General features: G+C 31.3%; 2 pseudogenes; both read right to left on the reverse strand.

Moving 5' to 3' along the window:
* Positions 1–7,117: 7,117 nt before the first annotated feature.
* On the reverse strand, positions 7,118–10,616 carry LOC110419672 (rust resistance kinase Lr10 pseudogene; annotated as a pseudogene).
* Positions 10,617–13,397: 2,781 nt separating this feature from the next.
* On the reverse strand, positions 13,398–14,483 carry LOC110419951 (rust resistance kinase Lr10 pseudogene; annotated as a pseudogene).
* Between the last annotated feature and the right edge of the window lie 861 nt (positions 14,484–15,344).

Genomic DNA, 15,344 nt, shown 5'->3' on the forward strand with positions numbered 1-15,344 from the left:
GGGATCTTGGGTTGGTTTGGGGAGCCATAGAGGTCAATTTATTGTACTTTACTTTTTCAATAATATAAAAATAGTTTCACTCCGTGGACGTAGGCAAGAGGCCGAACCATGTAAATTCTTGTGTTTTTCTATTTGCTTGATTTCTCTAGGTTTTATCTTTGTTGTTTCTTGGACAATTTCCATAACACATAGCTTACAAACCAAAACAGTGCATTTTATATCATAAGTTCAACAAAACATTCACAAGCTGCGATTAACATTTAATCATAAAGAGTACATCCATGTATTATCTACAAAAGCCATACATTGACAAATATAGTGGGTCTAATCTTGTACAAAATAAACTGTGGTTTATACATCATATGGGCAATACAGTGCCATCAAAATAAAACAAAAAACATGTGTACCAAAACCAGCGAGGTGGACTTTTAGGTCAAGATCCCTACTAGATATCAAAAGTGTTGGCCTAGCTGACAAATGCTAACCACTCGTTTCTTGCGCATGAATCTCGACAAGCTACTTATTTGTACATGGCAACAAACATTGGTGTGAGTTTCTATTAACTCAATGACTGGGGGGAAATCAATATTATAACGAAGGTAAATTACTCAATTCAATTAATACAAGATATGCAATTATAATATGTATATACATAACTATCCATCGGATACTCATTGAAGCACATAAGTGCTCATTGGACGACTTACCTCTCGATAGGCGTGATCCAACATTGTCACATACATACCACAATTATCGAGACTCATCAAAGTAAACAACTATGTGGTATACTTACTCGTAACTTTTAAGTATCCGTGAGCTATCATCAAGATGATAACAAGAGAAAGGTCTTCCAAGGTAAACAAGACACGTCTGGGGCCTAAATTGCCAATGGTAAACTAGACCACGGGAACTATAATGCCTTTTAACTAGACCATATCATCATCTGAAAAGCACTCGTAAGACAAAACAAATAACCATTAGGAATAGTGCTGCCATTACATGTGCAGAAGTCATTAACTTAGCCATTTGGCATCATACATGCATAATTACGAATGCAACTCAAGCAACTTTCACAATTTAGATTTTCCATAGTTCACTAATAACATTATTTTTTAGAATTAGCAATAATCATATGCTACCACAGAAAAAGGTATCAAGCTATAAGTTTTATACAAGCACATAGGCATGGTCAATAAACTTTTTAGCCTCAAATGTTATGACAGTCAAGCTCAATCACCACCACGTGGCTCATCCAATATCAAACAGGTTTTTATTATTAAACATATATAGCTATAATATAGCTCAATTAACCCATCGGCTTAGGCATAGTTCATCTAAGCATTTTGTCAACCAAGCATGTTTCATGGCATTGCACATGCATACATTTGTTCATACATACATCAAATCTTAATTTCTAGATAAAATGCCCCACTTACCTAAAGTTTCTCTAACACAGCTCACACTGTTAAATAGCAAAGTTTTAATGTTGCAACATTCTTCCAAGAAGAAGCCAAGACATCACACTCAGCTATACACTGCATCCTCCATCATTCCACACAGAATTTTAGTTTAGCAACAACTCTAAGCTCCTATATCACCCAACAAATCCATAAATTCTAGACCCTTAGCTTTTTCAAAGCATACACAGATTTTAATGCCATCAAAAATTTGGAAAAGTGCATCGGTTGCAATAGTTTTGATAGTTCCATGGTTCACTTTAACAACTTTATAGAGTTTGAATTAATGGATATTCCTATGGTAGGGGGAACTTTACATGGTGCAGTCATAGGGAAAACATTACCTTTAGCAAGCTAGATCGGTTTTAATTGTTGTGGAAATCATGGAGTCATTCCTGAACTTGGTTTAGAGATATATGCTGACTTCCATTTTTGATCACAGTCTAGTTATGCTAAGTATGGAAAACTACAATTGTAGTCTTAAGCCATTTCGGTTCTACAACCACTAGTTAGAGGATTAAGGCTTTGGTGATATGTTTGCGGCTACATGGAAGGAGACTGAGCACCTATGCAATAAACGAGCTTCAATTTAGCATAGGTTGAGGGGTACTAAAAGTCACATTTGAAAGTGGCAACATGATATGTTTAGGAATATGTCTAATAAAATTAGTAACCTACAGATGGAAATTCAACAATTATCAGAGGAAATGCAAAAAGACATCTTTAATGAACAGACACGAAACACTATTAGTGGACTTAGAAAGGACTTATGGCAACTTCTCATAGCAAATGAGAGGGCTTGGCACCAAAAGTCCCACGTCAAGTGGTATTTAAAAGGTGACTACAATACACGCTTCTTTCACAATGTTCCTTCAGCTAGATGTCGTGCCAACTTCATTAGTAAAATCACCCGCCAAGGCTGAGAATTGGACAACCCAAGTGAAATCAAGGATGAGATTATCAATCACTTTGAAAGACTCTATGAGTTCAAGCCTATCTACCAACTCAAAGAGCTTAATTGTGGTTTTTCTAACCTAGAAAGGCAAGTAGCGACTACTTTAGAAATACCATTTACTGAATCCAAAAAATGGGAAGTGATTAATGGTTGTAATGGCAACAAGGCACAAAGGCACCAAGGCTGGATGAATTCAATTTTTGTTTCCTAAAAAGGTAGTGGTGTACTATTAAAGAAGATGTGATGAATTTTGTCATTGAATTTCAAATTACAAGTTCCATGGCTAAAGGGTGAATGCTTCTTTTATCACCCTAGTCCTCAAATCTGAGATGCCTAGCTCTTTAGATGACTACCCACTGATCAACCTAGTGGGATGTCTTTATAAAATCATTTCCAAAGCTCTAGCTCTAAGATTATGGAAAGTAATTGATGAAATAATGGGTATTAACTAGTTCACCTTCATACGGGGTAGATATCTTCTCGAATATGTTTTCGTCACTAATGAGTTGATCGATCACTTATAAGAAAATAGGCAACAAGGCTTTCTTTTTGAAGTGGTCTTTGAAAAAACATTTCATTGTATCTTTTTGGAGTTCCTTGACTTTTTCATGAGATTGATTAGTTTCGAGGATAAATGGCGCTCATGGATTATGGCTTGCATTTCGACTACTTCGGTTTCCATTCTTGTCAATGGATCTCCTACTAGGGAAATCTGCATGAGAAGTGGCCTCAGGCAAGGTTGCCCTTTATCGCCACTTCTTTTTAATCTAGTTGTTGAGGTTTTTTAGTGCTTTAATGCATAGAGCAATTAATCTGTAACTTTCCAAAGGTGTTGGTGATTCTGGCATTTTTGTCTCTCATCTATAGTACCCTGATGAACAATAATCCTCTGCGACCCAAATCTCCTCTTTCTTTTAAATATCAAACGATTGTTAAGATGTTTTTCGATGGTCTTTGGCTTTAAGATCAACTTCCAAAAAAGCTTCCTCTATGGGGTCAATGTCGATCAAAACTTGGTGAATTCTTGGGCTGATATAATTAACTGTAAAGTGGGTAAGCTCCCTTTCGCTTATCTTAGACTACCTTTGGGTGCTATTTTGAGATCCACCAGTGTTTGGCAGCCAGTTCTTAAAAAACTCGAAAACAGGTTATCCTTATAAAAAGTCAGGGCATTTTCTATGGAAGGCCATGTGACCTTTTTTAAACTCTGTTTTGAGTGGTCTTCCCATCTTTCACATGTCTTTTTTTTTAGATGTTAGTCAAAATCAAAACTACAATGGAAAGAACTCTCAAAAGATTCCTTTGGGGTGGTCCAAATCTTGTTCAAAAACTTCACTATTTTAGTTAGGAAACAATATGCAATTTTTGTGATCTTGGGGGGTTAGGACTTATAGATTTTGGGTTGAAAAATAGAGCCCTCTTGAATAAATGGTTCTGGTTGTACTGTAATGAACCACAAAGCTTATGGATAAGAATAGTTATGGCAAAATTTGATCTCAATCACAATAGGATCATTTCAAGCTCAGGGAACCCTAACAAAGCCTTTCATATTTAGAATAACATCACTAAACCTTTTTCAAACACTTGTGCTTTCAACTCCTATGTTATTGAAGGTATGAGTTTGTCTTTGGGTAATGGTTGTGGCATCTATTTTTAGGAGGATGAGTGGATTGACGGCTTCATTCTGAAAAGTGCATTCCTTAGGATTTACGCTTTGGCAGTGGACAAGATTGGTTGTATTGATGAGTTTGGTAACTTGACTGGTAAAGAGTGGGCTAGGAATATTGAGTTATGCAAGAACATTTTTGGGTGGGAAAACGATCAATGGGAGGCATTTATGCACCTCATCAATGGCCAAACAATCAATAAGGATTTCGAGACAAGCTCATATGGAAAGGCTACACTAGTAGCAAATATTCCTCTAATTCCTTCTGTCACTAGGTGATGCTCTCTAGCACTTCTTTGGCAGATCACTGAAAATTTATCTGGTCTGGTCTTGTGTCCCTAAAAATTGAGATTCTCTACTAGCAGCTCATCCGTAAAAGATTGACGGTAAAGGCAGATTTGGTAAGCAAAGGTATCATCAATGATAAGGTGGCTACTTGCTTGCTTTGTCGATGTTGGACTGAAACAGTGAGTCATTTATTTTTCACTTGTGATAAACCTTGGTTTTTTTGGCCGCAGTGGTATGCCTTGCATAATGTCTTTTGGGTGGTTCATGAAGACCCACTGACCTACTTCTTATCTTGGTTTGATACTACTAATTTAGTCTCCAATAGCTTAGTTTGGAAAATGGTTTGGTATGCTATTATTTAGGTTATTTGGATGACTAGGAACGACATTTTCTTCATCGGTAAGATTTGGGATGATGAACAAATTTTTTAACTATCAAAAATCAGAGTTGCTTGGTGGAGGAAGGCAAAATGGCCAGATCATAATGCCTCTATTAGCTACCTTGCTAGATTCTTGAATGAAGGAACCACTCCTATGATTCACAAGAAGAGCAAGAGTACAAAGGTGTGGTCTCAGCCAATGGTAGGATGTCTGAAATTCAACACTTATGGTTCCTCCAGGGGTTGCCCAGGTGACTCAAGTATTAGTGGCATTTTGAGAAACGAGTTTGGAAAGGTTTCAATCTTGTTTTCTAAAGCCATCAGCATCGTTGACTCCAACAAGGCGGAGCTATTGGTAGCTAGTGAAGCAGCACTTATTTATGCTACCTTAAAGTGGTGTTCCTCCCATGTGCTCTTTATAGAATGTGACAATTACAATGTAGTGAAATGGATCTCCAACCCTAATGAAGTTCCTTGGAGACTGAGACCTTGGTCATACAAACTTGCAATTCTCTTGTTATGATTGGTTCTTGACAAATTGTCACATCTCTCGCTCTTCCAATGAAGAGGCTGATTCACTGGCCGAAGATGGAGTCCTTCGGCCATCTGACTTCCTTTGGATTATTGATCTCTCCAGTATGTAGGACGTGGCACCTGATGGTGAAAAGATAGATCTGGGTTAAGGTCCAGCGTCCAACTTCTTGGATTGCTTGTTGGATTATCAATTCTGCTTCAACATCGTTGATTAGAGCCTTTTAAACGTATGATCCTTCCTTGTCGGTAACTTCTAGTCTCTGGCATGTCTTATTCTTGTCTCCTTGTCTCTTTAAAATGTTATCTGCTCAAGCTTTTTGTACAAGATACCATGTATAGGCTTATGTATAGGCCTTTTGCTTGGCCATTCTCCACATTCTCGTATTCACATTGTAGGTTGTTCTTTTTGTATTGTGGGGGTACTTTTTGACTAGGTTTGTAGCGACACTTCATCCCTTCTCTCTTTTTTTCTGAAATATAATATATAGTTACTTGCTTTTCAAAATGGGAACAAAAATCGGACCCCCATTTCATAATTTAACTTAAATCCCATAAGTCAAATAAAATTCATAGACTTTTTAATGACTCACTATATCGAAGTGAGAAGCAACGTGGAGAAACCCAGAAGACCCAAAAGCATGCCAAGTGAGAGTGACAAGCAAGAAGGCAGCGTAAGTTTTAGAGCAAGAAAGCCCCACTACTAAAAGTGCGGTATCGACGACGAAGATCAGAAGGTTGCTGAAGAGGGCCGATTGCCACGTGGGCGAAGAGGATTGGATGATGTCCATGGCTCTTGATACTGCTGGAAACGCGTTGGGTGTATGAAGGAATTGCATTTTGGCGGTTTGGGATTGGGAATTGCAGGGTTAGGGTTTAAGAAGATTAGGGATTTTTGGGGAGGGAATGTGGCAATTTGTGAAAAGAAACCAGAGGGGATTTGATGTGAAGGTGAAGCAGAGTAGTTGACCATGCTATTCTTCTTAGCTGTTTCCAAGTAATGAAGAAGCATTGACGAGAAAGAGGTGCTGTTGTGTCTTAAAATTTTCATTTTGAAAAATAATCATTTACTCATTAAATTAAATTATTGAATTATAATTTAGATTTTTCAAGTTAGAAATTTAAGTTTTTATAAATTTCGGATTGAATAAATCTCGGTTTGATCATTACGAGTTCATTTCGTTTTAGATTCTAAATCATGTTAAATTTACATCGTGTCTTATTTGAATTATTTTAAATTCATGTATTTTTGAATTCGAATTTTTAACTTATGTCATTTAATGTGAATTGAATTGAATTAGATTTCAAGTACATTAAGATAGATTTTTAAAATAGATAAAATTTGTATTTTTTAATTAAAAGAAAACCTCTAATAATTTATATTTTTTACAAATAAAAAAATTATAATTCCAAACATGATTGAGAAATTTTTTTAGCATTTTTTTGAAAGATAAGTTAATTATTTGTATTAATATAATGATTGTGTAGATAATGCTATTTAAAATCTTTATCCTTTATATGAGCAAAAGATTTTTTAGACAAATACTTATAAGATACCATCACAACTCCCCTTAAATAATACCTTCGAACACTCGAAACCCCAACTTGGTGCCTTTCCTTGCCCTGCTATGCTTTCTTCATCGCCATTCTAAATTGTTTTCCTTCTTTGATTTTAAAAGAGAAGATTATGCCTTAAGCGTAAGGTTTCTACTTCAATCAAATTCTATATATATATGATAACAAGGGAGACTATAAAAATTATAAAAGTAGTGAAACATTGCTCAACATACAATGTTAAATATTACTTATAATACAACACTAAATGATGTGGTTTGTCATGTTTATTGAATATTCTTACCATCTTTCGTTGACATTTCAAGTGAAAGCAGGCTTGGGAGGGATTTCAAGGAGCTCAACTTCACTTTCAAGCATCTCCAAGACTTTGCTCATTGAAGGACGATCTGAGGGCTTCATCTGTATGCACCAAAACGCTACTATTACCATTTTCCTCATAATTTTATTTTCATTTTCCGTTACATCTCCAAGTTCTATGATATCTCCTTCTTCAAATCGATCATAAATCCATGATGGAAAATAAATTTGACTTGAATGTTCAGCAAAGACATTCACATTTTTTCTCCTTCCCACAATTTCCATTAGCATCATTCCAAAACTATAAACATCGGCTTTATATGAGATGCTTCCAATATTTTTATAAAATAATTCAGGAGCCATATATCCTAATGTACCTCTTGCAGCTGTGAGAGAAACAATACTGTCATCCACTGAATACAACTTTGCAAGGCCAAAATCTGAAACTTTCGGGATAAAGTTCTCATCTAGAAGAATGTTATGTGGCTTGATATCAAAATGTAAAATTTGCATTTCACAACCTCTATGTAAATATTCAATACCTCGAGCCACTCCCAGTGCAATCTCAAACATTTTTTGCCAACTTAAAGTGTTATTTTCAGTTGAAAATATTATTTTATCTAAAGATCCATTCTGCATGAAGTCATACACAAGAGCTTGTTTTGATCCATTCACGCAAAATCCGATAAGTTTTACCACATTAACATGATGAATTCTTCCAATAGTTGCAACTTCATTGATGAAATCTTGGCCATTAGCTTTTGATTTGTTTAACAATTTTATACCAACAAGTTGACCACTTCGAAGTTTTCCTTTAAACACAAAACCATATCCTCCTTGTCCTAGTTTATTCTTGAAACCATCAGTCATTCTCTTTATTTCAGAATAAGAATACCTTATAGGCATTAAATTGTTTTGACTTTGAAGAAAATTCTCAATCGTGTCATCCATAGACAAATGCCTCCTTTTTAATTTACGTATAACCAATATAATCAAGCAAATTATCCCCAAAAATGTTCTTAGTAATATAATTCCTGTTTCAAAAAAAAAAAGCACATAACAATATATAAATTAATTAGTTGGACAACATGATTTTATATTATGCACATATCATTTAATAATTTAACATGGGTATGTGCTGCCATATTTTCCCAAACAAAATTCATAACATAATTTGGGATAAAATTAAACTTTTACCAGTACTTTATTTAAGGTGATGAATCAAATTTATTATTTATTTTTAAACCAATGTAATTTTTATCAATATACATTTTAGTTTACTTCAAAACTGGTCAAAAGTTAACGTTAGTTTTAACTTTTGATTATTTTTTAATTAATTTAAAAGTATAGTGGCAAAATTACACCTGCTCAAAGATGGTGATGCGTTTGATCCGTTATCCAAAATAGAATGGTAAATTTAGACCTTATCCCATATAATTTTTATTTCAATCAAAAAAAATGTAACAACATCATAAAAATACCAAGTTAAAAAAATGTAATTAGGGCCCATTTGGCTTGGTTTATATTTAACTTATCTACTGTTTAAAAGTAAAAGTTGAGCCAAACACGATTTCGTAAAAAGTTCTTATAAAAAAGTAATTTTTTTAAGAATTTTTTTTTAAAAAAAAAGAGCTTAAAAAAAGCTCCAATTAGGAGCTTTCTCTTTTTTAAAAAAAAAACAAAATATGCCAGCTTATTAGTGGAGTTATTTTTTTCCAAAAAGATCTCATCTCTCAAAAAATAGTCCACCCTCTCTCCCTATCGATCTTCCTCTCCTCTCTCCCTTTCTGCAAATCATCATTTTAAGATTTTTTCTTGTTCTTACAAAATTTAAAGAAAAAAATATTCTAAATTCAAAACTGCATTCAGGTATTATTTTTTTTTCTTTCTATTTTCTTTTTCATTTTATTTTCTATCTTTTTTTTTGGATTTTGAAAACTCTTTTTATTAGTTGATATTTCTCAGTTTATTGTTGGATATGACAATTATATGATGTTTATTTATTCTTAACTTCTCTATGGTGTATATAAAATTTGATGATTATGATTAAAATAATTAATTAAATAGATCAATGGTTGTTGAGATAAATTAGATTAAAATTGAAATAATATTTGTTGATTATAGTTTCTTTATCAGCTAAACGTGATTTTTCTGAATTATTACTACTATTCTAGACTTCTCTTCTTCTTTTATGGGTTTTTCTCCATTATTAGGGTTAATAGTTTTAGTAGTCGACTTACTGTATTATTTCATCTCTCATTTTTTTTATTTGATTCAAATTTTCTCTTGCTTTTATTTATTTATTATTATTTAATAAAAAATTATTTATTGATTATGTGTTACTTATAAATTATTTGTTGAACTCTTTTTTTTTATAATTTATTATTAATTATAAACTTTATGTTATATAAAAATACATTTTATATTTTCAAAAATTTATTTTAAATAAATAAAAAATAAAGTTTTTTTTATTTTGAACAAAGAAATTTGTGATTAATAAAAAGTTATTTGAATACTCTTTATGGTAATTTTAACTAAAGTTAGAGTTTATATAAGTTGTTTTACCAAATAACTTATTTATAAAAAAGAGCTTATAAAAAGTAAATTTACCAAATAACTTTAATTTAATTTTAAAAATTATTATTTTTCATAAGAGATTTATAATAGTGTTTAAGTTAAAAAAAAGTTAAGCCAAATATGCTCTTAATGTAGTTCAAAACCATTTATGAGTCATTTATGGTGGACTTTCTTGCATGTAGTCTCTTGGATAGATACATATACATATATGTAAACTCACACACATATAAAAGAGGATCAAGTTACAGCACTGTAAATTAATTAATTTTTACAACATTTTATAATTTCATATACAATTAATATTTTAGCAAATCAACTATTGAATTTAAAATTTTACTCATACTCATAATATATGTAAAGTTTCAAGTCAATGCGTTAGTCACATCCTATTGGTCTAGAATATTGTCTTTCTCAATATATAATATTCAAAAGTTAAAATTGTATTGTTATCAAAATTATGCATGCTTAGTTGACCTACAATTAGGCATGGTATGATCTAAGTGAGCATGAAATACAATGGTTAAATTAGCAAAAAACAAATCGTACAAAAAAATATAAAAGGCATGTAAAACTTAATTAGATTTACATAGGTTTGTGTGAATACATCCTCATGTATATAATTAATTATTTATAATTTGGATTAATTTTTACAGTATAAAAACTTTCTAACGCTAAACTAGGTCTCAATGATTTCTCTCCTCTAATTATATTCTACTTTTTTTTTTGGGAGAAAGGATAGTCTTCTGTTCCATATGATTGATATTTATTATAATGATAAAAAAATATAAATGTAAATCTGAATCTTAGATTCCTACAATCATTATAATAATAATTACAGAATTTAAGAGTAAAAAAATAAGTATAGAATTTAGTACCTGTTATTGCAAGACAAAGAATCTGGATTCCTCCTAAGATATTACCAATTCGAAAATTAAGTGTTAGTAGATACTAGGAAAGTAAAGGCAAATCAAATAATAATACCGTTATAAGGTTCACTGAAAATATCTGGTCGCAAAAAAGCTAGGTTGCTTTGAATATATATCGCCAGCGGAAGCAACAACAGTCGGCGCAAGGACAGCAATCTATAATTAATATTCAAGAAAGCACATCAAAAACGTTAATCCTTAATAAGGCAAATGAAATGCACACTTTTGCTGTTGAAATTGTTTTAAATCCTTCTATTTTAATGTTACACAAAACATATTTGTAGTATAAGTAAACAACTAAAGGGTAAGATACAAATTATATACGTAGTGAAAAAAGTAATTTAAAAATATTGTCAACTTTGCTTTTAAAAAAAAATATAGTCAACTTTTTAAAAAGAATTAAAAACTAAAAATTTTCATATTTGTTTATTTATCATATTTATGCTAAAAATAAAAAATAGTTTTCAAAAACTAAACAACACCAAATGTTTCGCAATACTTAAAAAAAATCCTCACTCATGGGTGATTTTCCACGCAATCAAACAAAAAACAAGAAAATATGTCCGACCAATTGGTAGCGAAACTAACAGAAGAGAATTCTTTTTAATTCATCCAAGTATATCTGCACAGTAGCCAGATTAATATAACCCCTCAATAAATATATATATAAATATATATATATATATATATAATCGCTTAAATAATGTTATAAAATTTGGAATTTGAAAATTTCAAATTCGAAAAAAAGTTAGGACCAGTTGGACGCGAAAAGGAGAAAAATATCTATTCAAATAAAGCCTGTAGTCATTAGACTTGCTTCTACAATTATTTTTATAACTCTCGCAATAATGTAATGAAATTAAATTCGTAATATTTTTTCATGTATATTGTACATAATATTTTCAAAGAATTTTACTTTGATCTTTTTATCAAATTGTCCCATTAACAATGCAAAATACCGAAGAAACAAAAGAAGATGTAGAGGAACACCGATTGGTGGAATGAGAAGCACCATGTAAACCGAAGAGTTCATTTTCATCCTGCAATTTAAGAGATATATGATCCTCTATTGAGATGCATGTATGATGAGGGAGATGTATACCAAATTTTGTTGGATTTTTAATTTTTATTTTACTTTTAGTAAATCAAAATTTAATATATTTATTGAAAGATGTATAACTTTTGATTGTAGAAAAGTATGTATTTATAGAAGGACACATTTATTCATTTTTAAATAGGTGTATATATCTAAATGAAGAGGTACATTAGTGATGGTTCACTATGTATAAATACCCAACTTTTAGTTTTGAAAAATTCATTTAAAGCATTTTATATTTTCAAAAACTCTATTCTTCTTCATTCTAAATTCCTTCAAAAGTAATCGAGAGATTTATGAGTCTGTCAGAGTTATTATTTGAGTACACGTTAGAATATCTTTAACTGATTCATTGTATCTTGAGAGTAAAATATCATTGATCGTTATTTGCATCGAAGTAATGACGGATATCTACTTTAAAATCAGTGCTTTCCACAACGTGTTTCAAATCAAGTTTCACATTTAAAACTCTTTCTTATTTATTTTGTTATTAATTGTTAAATATTTATTATTTTTTCATGTATTTTTCTTTATCTTTTTTAGTATAGATTCCAACAAATCTTCTACCGAGTAGTAGGCTTTTTCCATCAGGGATGTCGCAAGGATAGGAACTAATGAGGAGTGGAGAGTTATCCTTGTGAAGACTCACCTCTAAGACTTGTATGGTTGTTTTCACATAGAAATTCTCATGGGGAAAATGGTAAGGTTGTTCTTGCTCACTTGTCTTCGTTAGAAAAGTCAGTCAAGTCAACTAACTAAAGCAAACAACTTTAACACAAAGCCAATCATAGCTCTTAGCTGATTTTATACTCAAACAGAAATAAGTGAAGAAATAACGTATGCAACTGATTGATAACGAAACTGACGGAAAAGGGATCTTACTTTGTAATTTGTCTCAGTTGGGAGATTAATATAAGCCTCCAATAAGATATAAATAAAATCACTCGAGCAATTCTATGAATTCGTTGTGTAGTCTTAAAATTTCACCGTCGACCTATTAAGTCTAAAAGGACTAATCAGTCCATTTTTTATATTTTTTGGTATATGTATAAAAAAGTTTAAAAAGAAAGATTAACTAAGAACTAAGATAATCTTATCTTGGTTGCTCTGCTTATGATTCTGTGGCTGCAAATGAAAGCAAATCTTTCTTTGAAAATTCAATTAGCTTAGAGTCTAGAGCCAAAGGGAAAAAACACACTACAATAAATTTGACATTTAAATTTTTTTTAACTTGTGTTATTAAAAATATTTTATTACAAATTTGGCTGCCCTATACAATCTTTTATTAGAAGTATTTGAATTACACCCAAAAAATTTAAACAACTAATACCATAGATACAAACATACATACATAAAAATATAAATATAAGATAGAACATATTTTCTTTGTATAAAATAAGGGAAAAATAAAATTTACATTTTCTTGCAATTTTTTTACAAGTGAGGAAATGATTTATTTCATCAGAGGTCACATACAGGGAAATAGAGAAGTAACAGAAACAAAACAAACCAAGGTAGTAGAGAGAACACAAACATTGGCCGCTAGATCTTGGTGGAAACAAAACTACTTACCACTCAAAAAACTAAATACAGAAAAAGTAGTCAGATTTAGCATGATCACGATGTTGAGTGGTGTCCCAACGACGAATATCAGGAGGTAGCTGAGGAAGGCCGATTGCCACGTGTGCGGGGAGAATTCTTACTCTCTTTAGTTGACATTTCCAGAGAAAGAAGGCTTGGGAGGCTTTTCAAGTAGCTCAACTTCACTTTCAACCATCTTCAAGACTTTGCTCATTGAAGGACGATATCTGGGCTTCATCTGTATGCGCCATAAGGCTACTGTTACCATTTCTCTCATAATTTTGTTTTGAATTTCTGTCAAATCTCCGAGCACCATGATATCTCCATCTAATCGATCATATATCCATGCTGAAAAATAAATTTGACTTTGAATGTTCGGCAGAGGCATTCAATTTTTTTTTCCTTCCAACAATTTTCATTAACATCATTCCAACACTATAAACATTAGCTTTATAAAAGATATTATTAAAACAATTCAGGAGCCATATATTCTAGCCTACCTTGTGCTGTTGTGAGAGAAATAACATCATCATCCATTGAATACAACTTTGTAAGGTCAAAATCTGGAACTTTTGGAATAAAGTTTTTATCTAAAAAAATGTTATGTGGCTTGATATCAAAATGTAAAATTTGCATTTCGCAATCTCTATGTAAATATTCAATACCGCGAGCCACTCCCAATGCAATCTCAAACATTTTTTGCCAACTCAAAGTGTTATTTTCAGTTGAAAATATAATTTTATCCAAAGACCCATTCTTCATGAAGTTATATACAAGAGCTTGTTTTGATCCCTTCATGCAAAATCCATTAAGTTTTACCACATTAACGTGATGAATCCTTCCAATAGTTGCAGCTTCATTGATGAAATATTGACAGTTAGCTTTTGATTTGTTTAATAATTTTATTGTAACAAGTTGACTACTTAGAAGTTTTCCTTTAAATACAAAGCCATATCCTTCTTGACCTAGTTTTTTTTTGAAACCATCAATCATTCTTTTTATTTCAGGGTAAGAATATCTAATAGGCATTAAATTGTTTTGACTCTAAAAAAAATTCTCAATCATGTCATCCATCGACAAATGCCTTCTTTTTAATTTTTGTCTAACCAACAGAATCAAGCAAATTATTCCCAAAAAAGTTCTTAGTTAAAGAATTCCTGTTTCTCAAAAAATAAAAAAGTTACAAAACAATATATAAATCAATTAGTTGGAAAACATGATTATAGAACATGTATATGTTGTTTACAACTTTAATTTGGGTATGTACTAGCTGCCATATTTTCACAAACAAACTTCATAGAATAATTTGAGATAAGGTTCAAATTTACCATCAATCTACTTAACATGATGGATCAAATTTACTATTTATTTTTGAATGGGTGTAATTTTTATTAATCTACTTTTTAGTTTATTTCAGAACTTTTGATCATTTTTAACCAATTTTAAATTATAGTGACAAGATTACACTCACTCAAATATGATCATAATTTGATCCATCACCCAAAGTAAAAAGATAAATTGGACATAATTTTTATTTTGACCAAAAAACATCGTAACAACATAAAATATGTTACTAAAAAAATGTAATCAATGTCGTTCAATATTATTTATGAATCATTTATAGTGGATCTTCTCTTAATTAATTATTTTAGCTTTTGTTGAACCTCTTTGATGTTACATACATGCAATACTCATAAAAATTATATATATATATATATATATATATATATATATTTACACAGTTAGTACAAAATATCACTTGGACCTAGTCCATGTATAAACTTGGATGTAAGGGAAAAATTCACATTTTCTCAAAACTTGGTCAGATCTCTTGTGCACACAAATTCATTTTTTTTTATCTTTACAAGTTCATAATAAATTTACTTATATGAAATACTAACATCTTTTATACTTAAGCAATATGAGATAAAAGACTTATAAAATATCACTATTTTTCCAACCTTATTAAGATAGAATATTATAAAATTTGACAGTTCTATACAATTTTTTGTTAGA

This window comes from Theobroma umbraticum, unplaced genomic scaffold (genome assembly GCF_002168275.2).
Source record: "Theobroma umbraticum cultivar Fairchild unplaced genomic scaffold, ASM216827v3 scaffold_67.0, whole genome shotgun sequence".
In the NCBI taxonomy this organism is placed as follows: domain Eukaryota; kingdom Viridiplantae; phylum Streptophyta; class Magnoliopsida; order Malvales; family Malvaceae; genus Theobroma; species Theobroma umbraticum.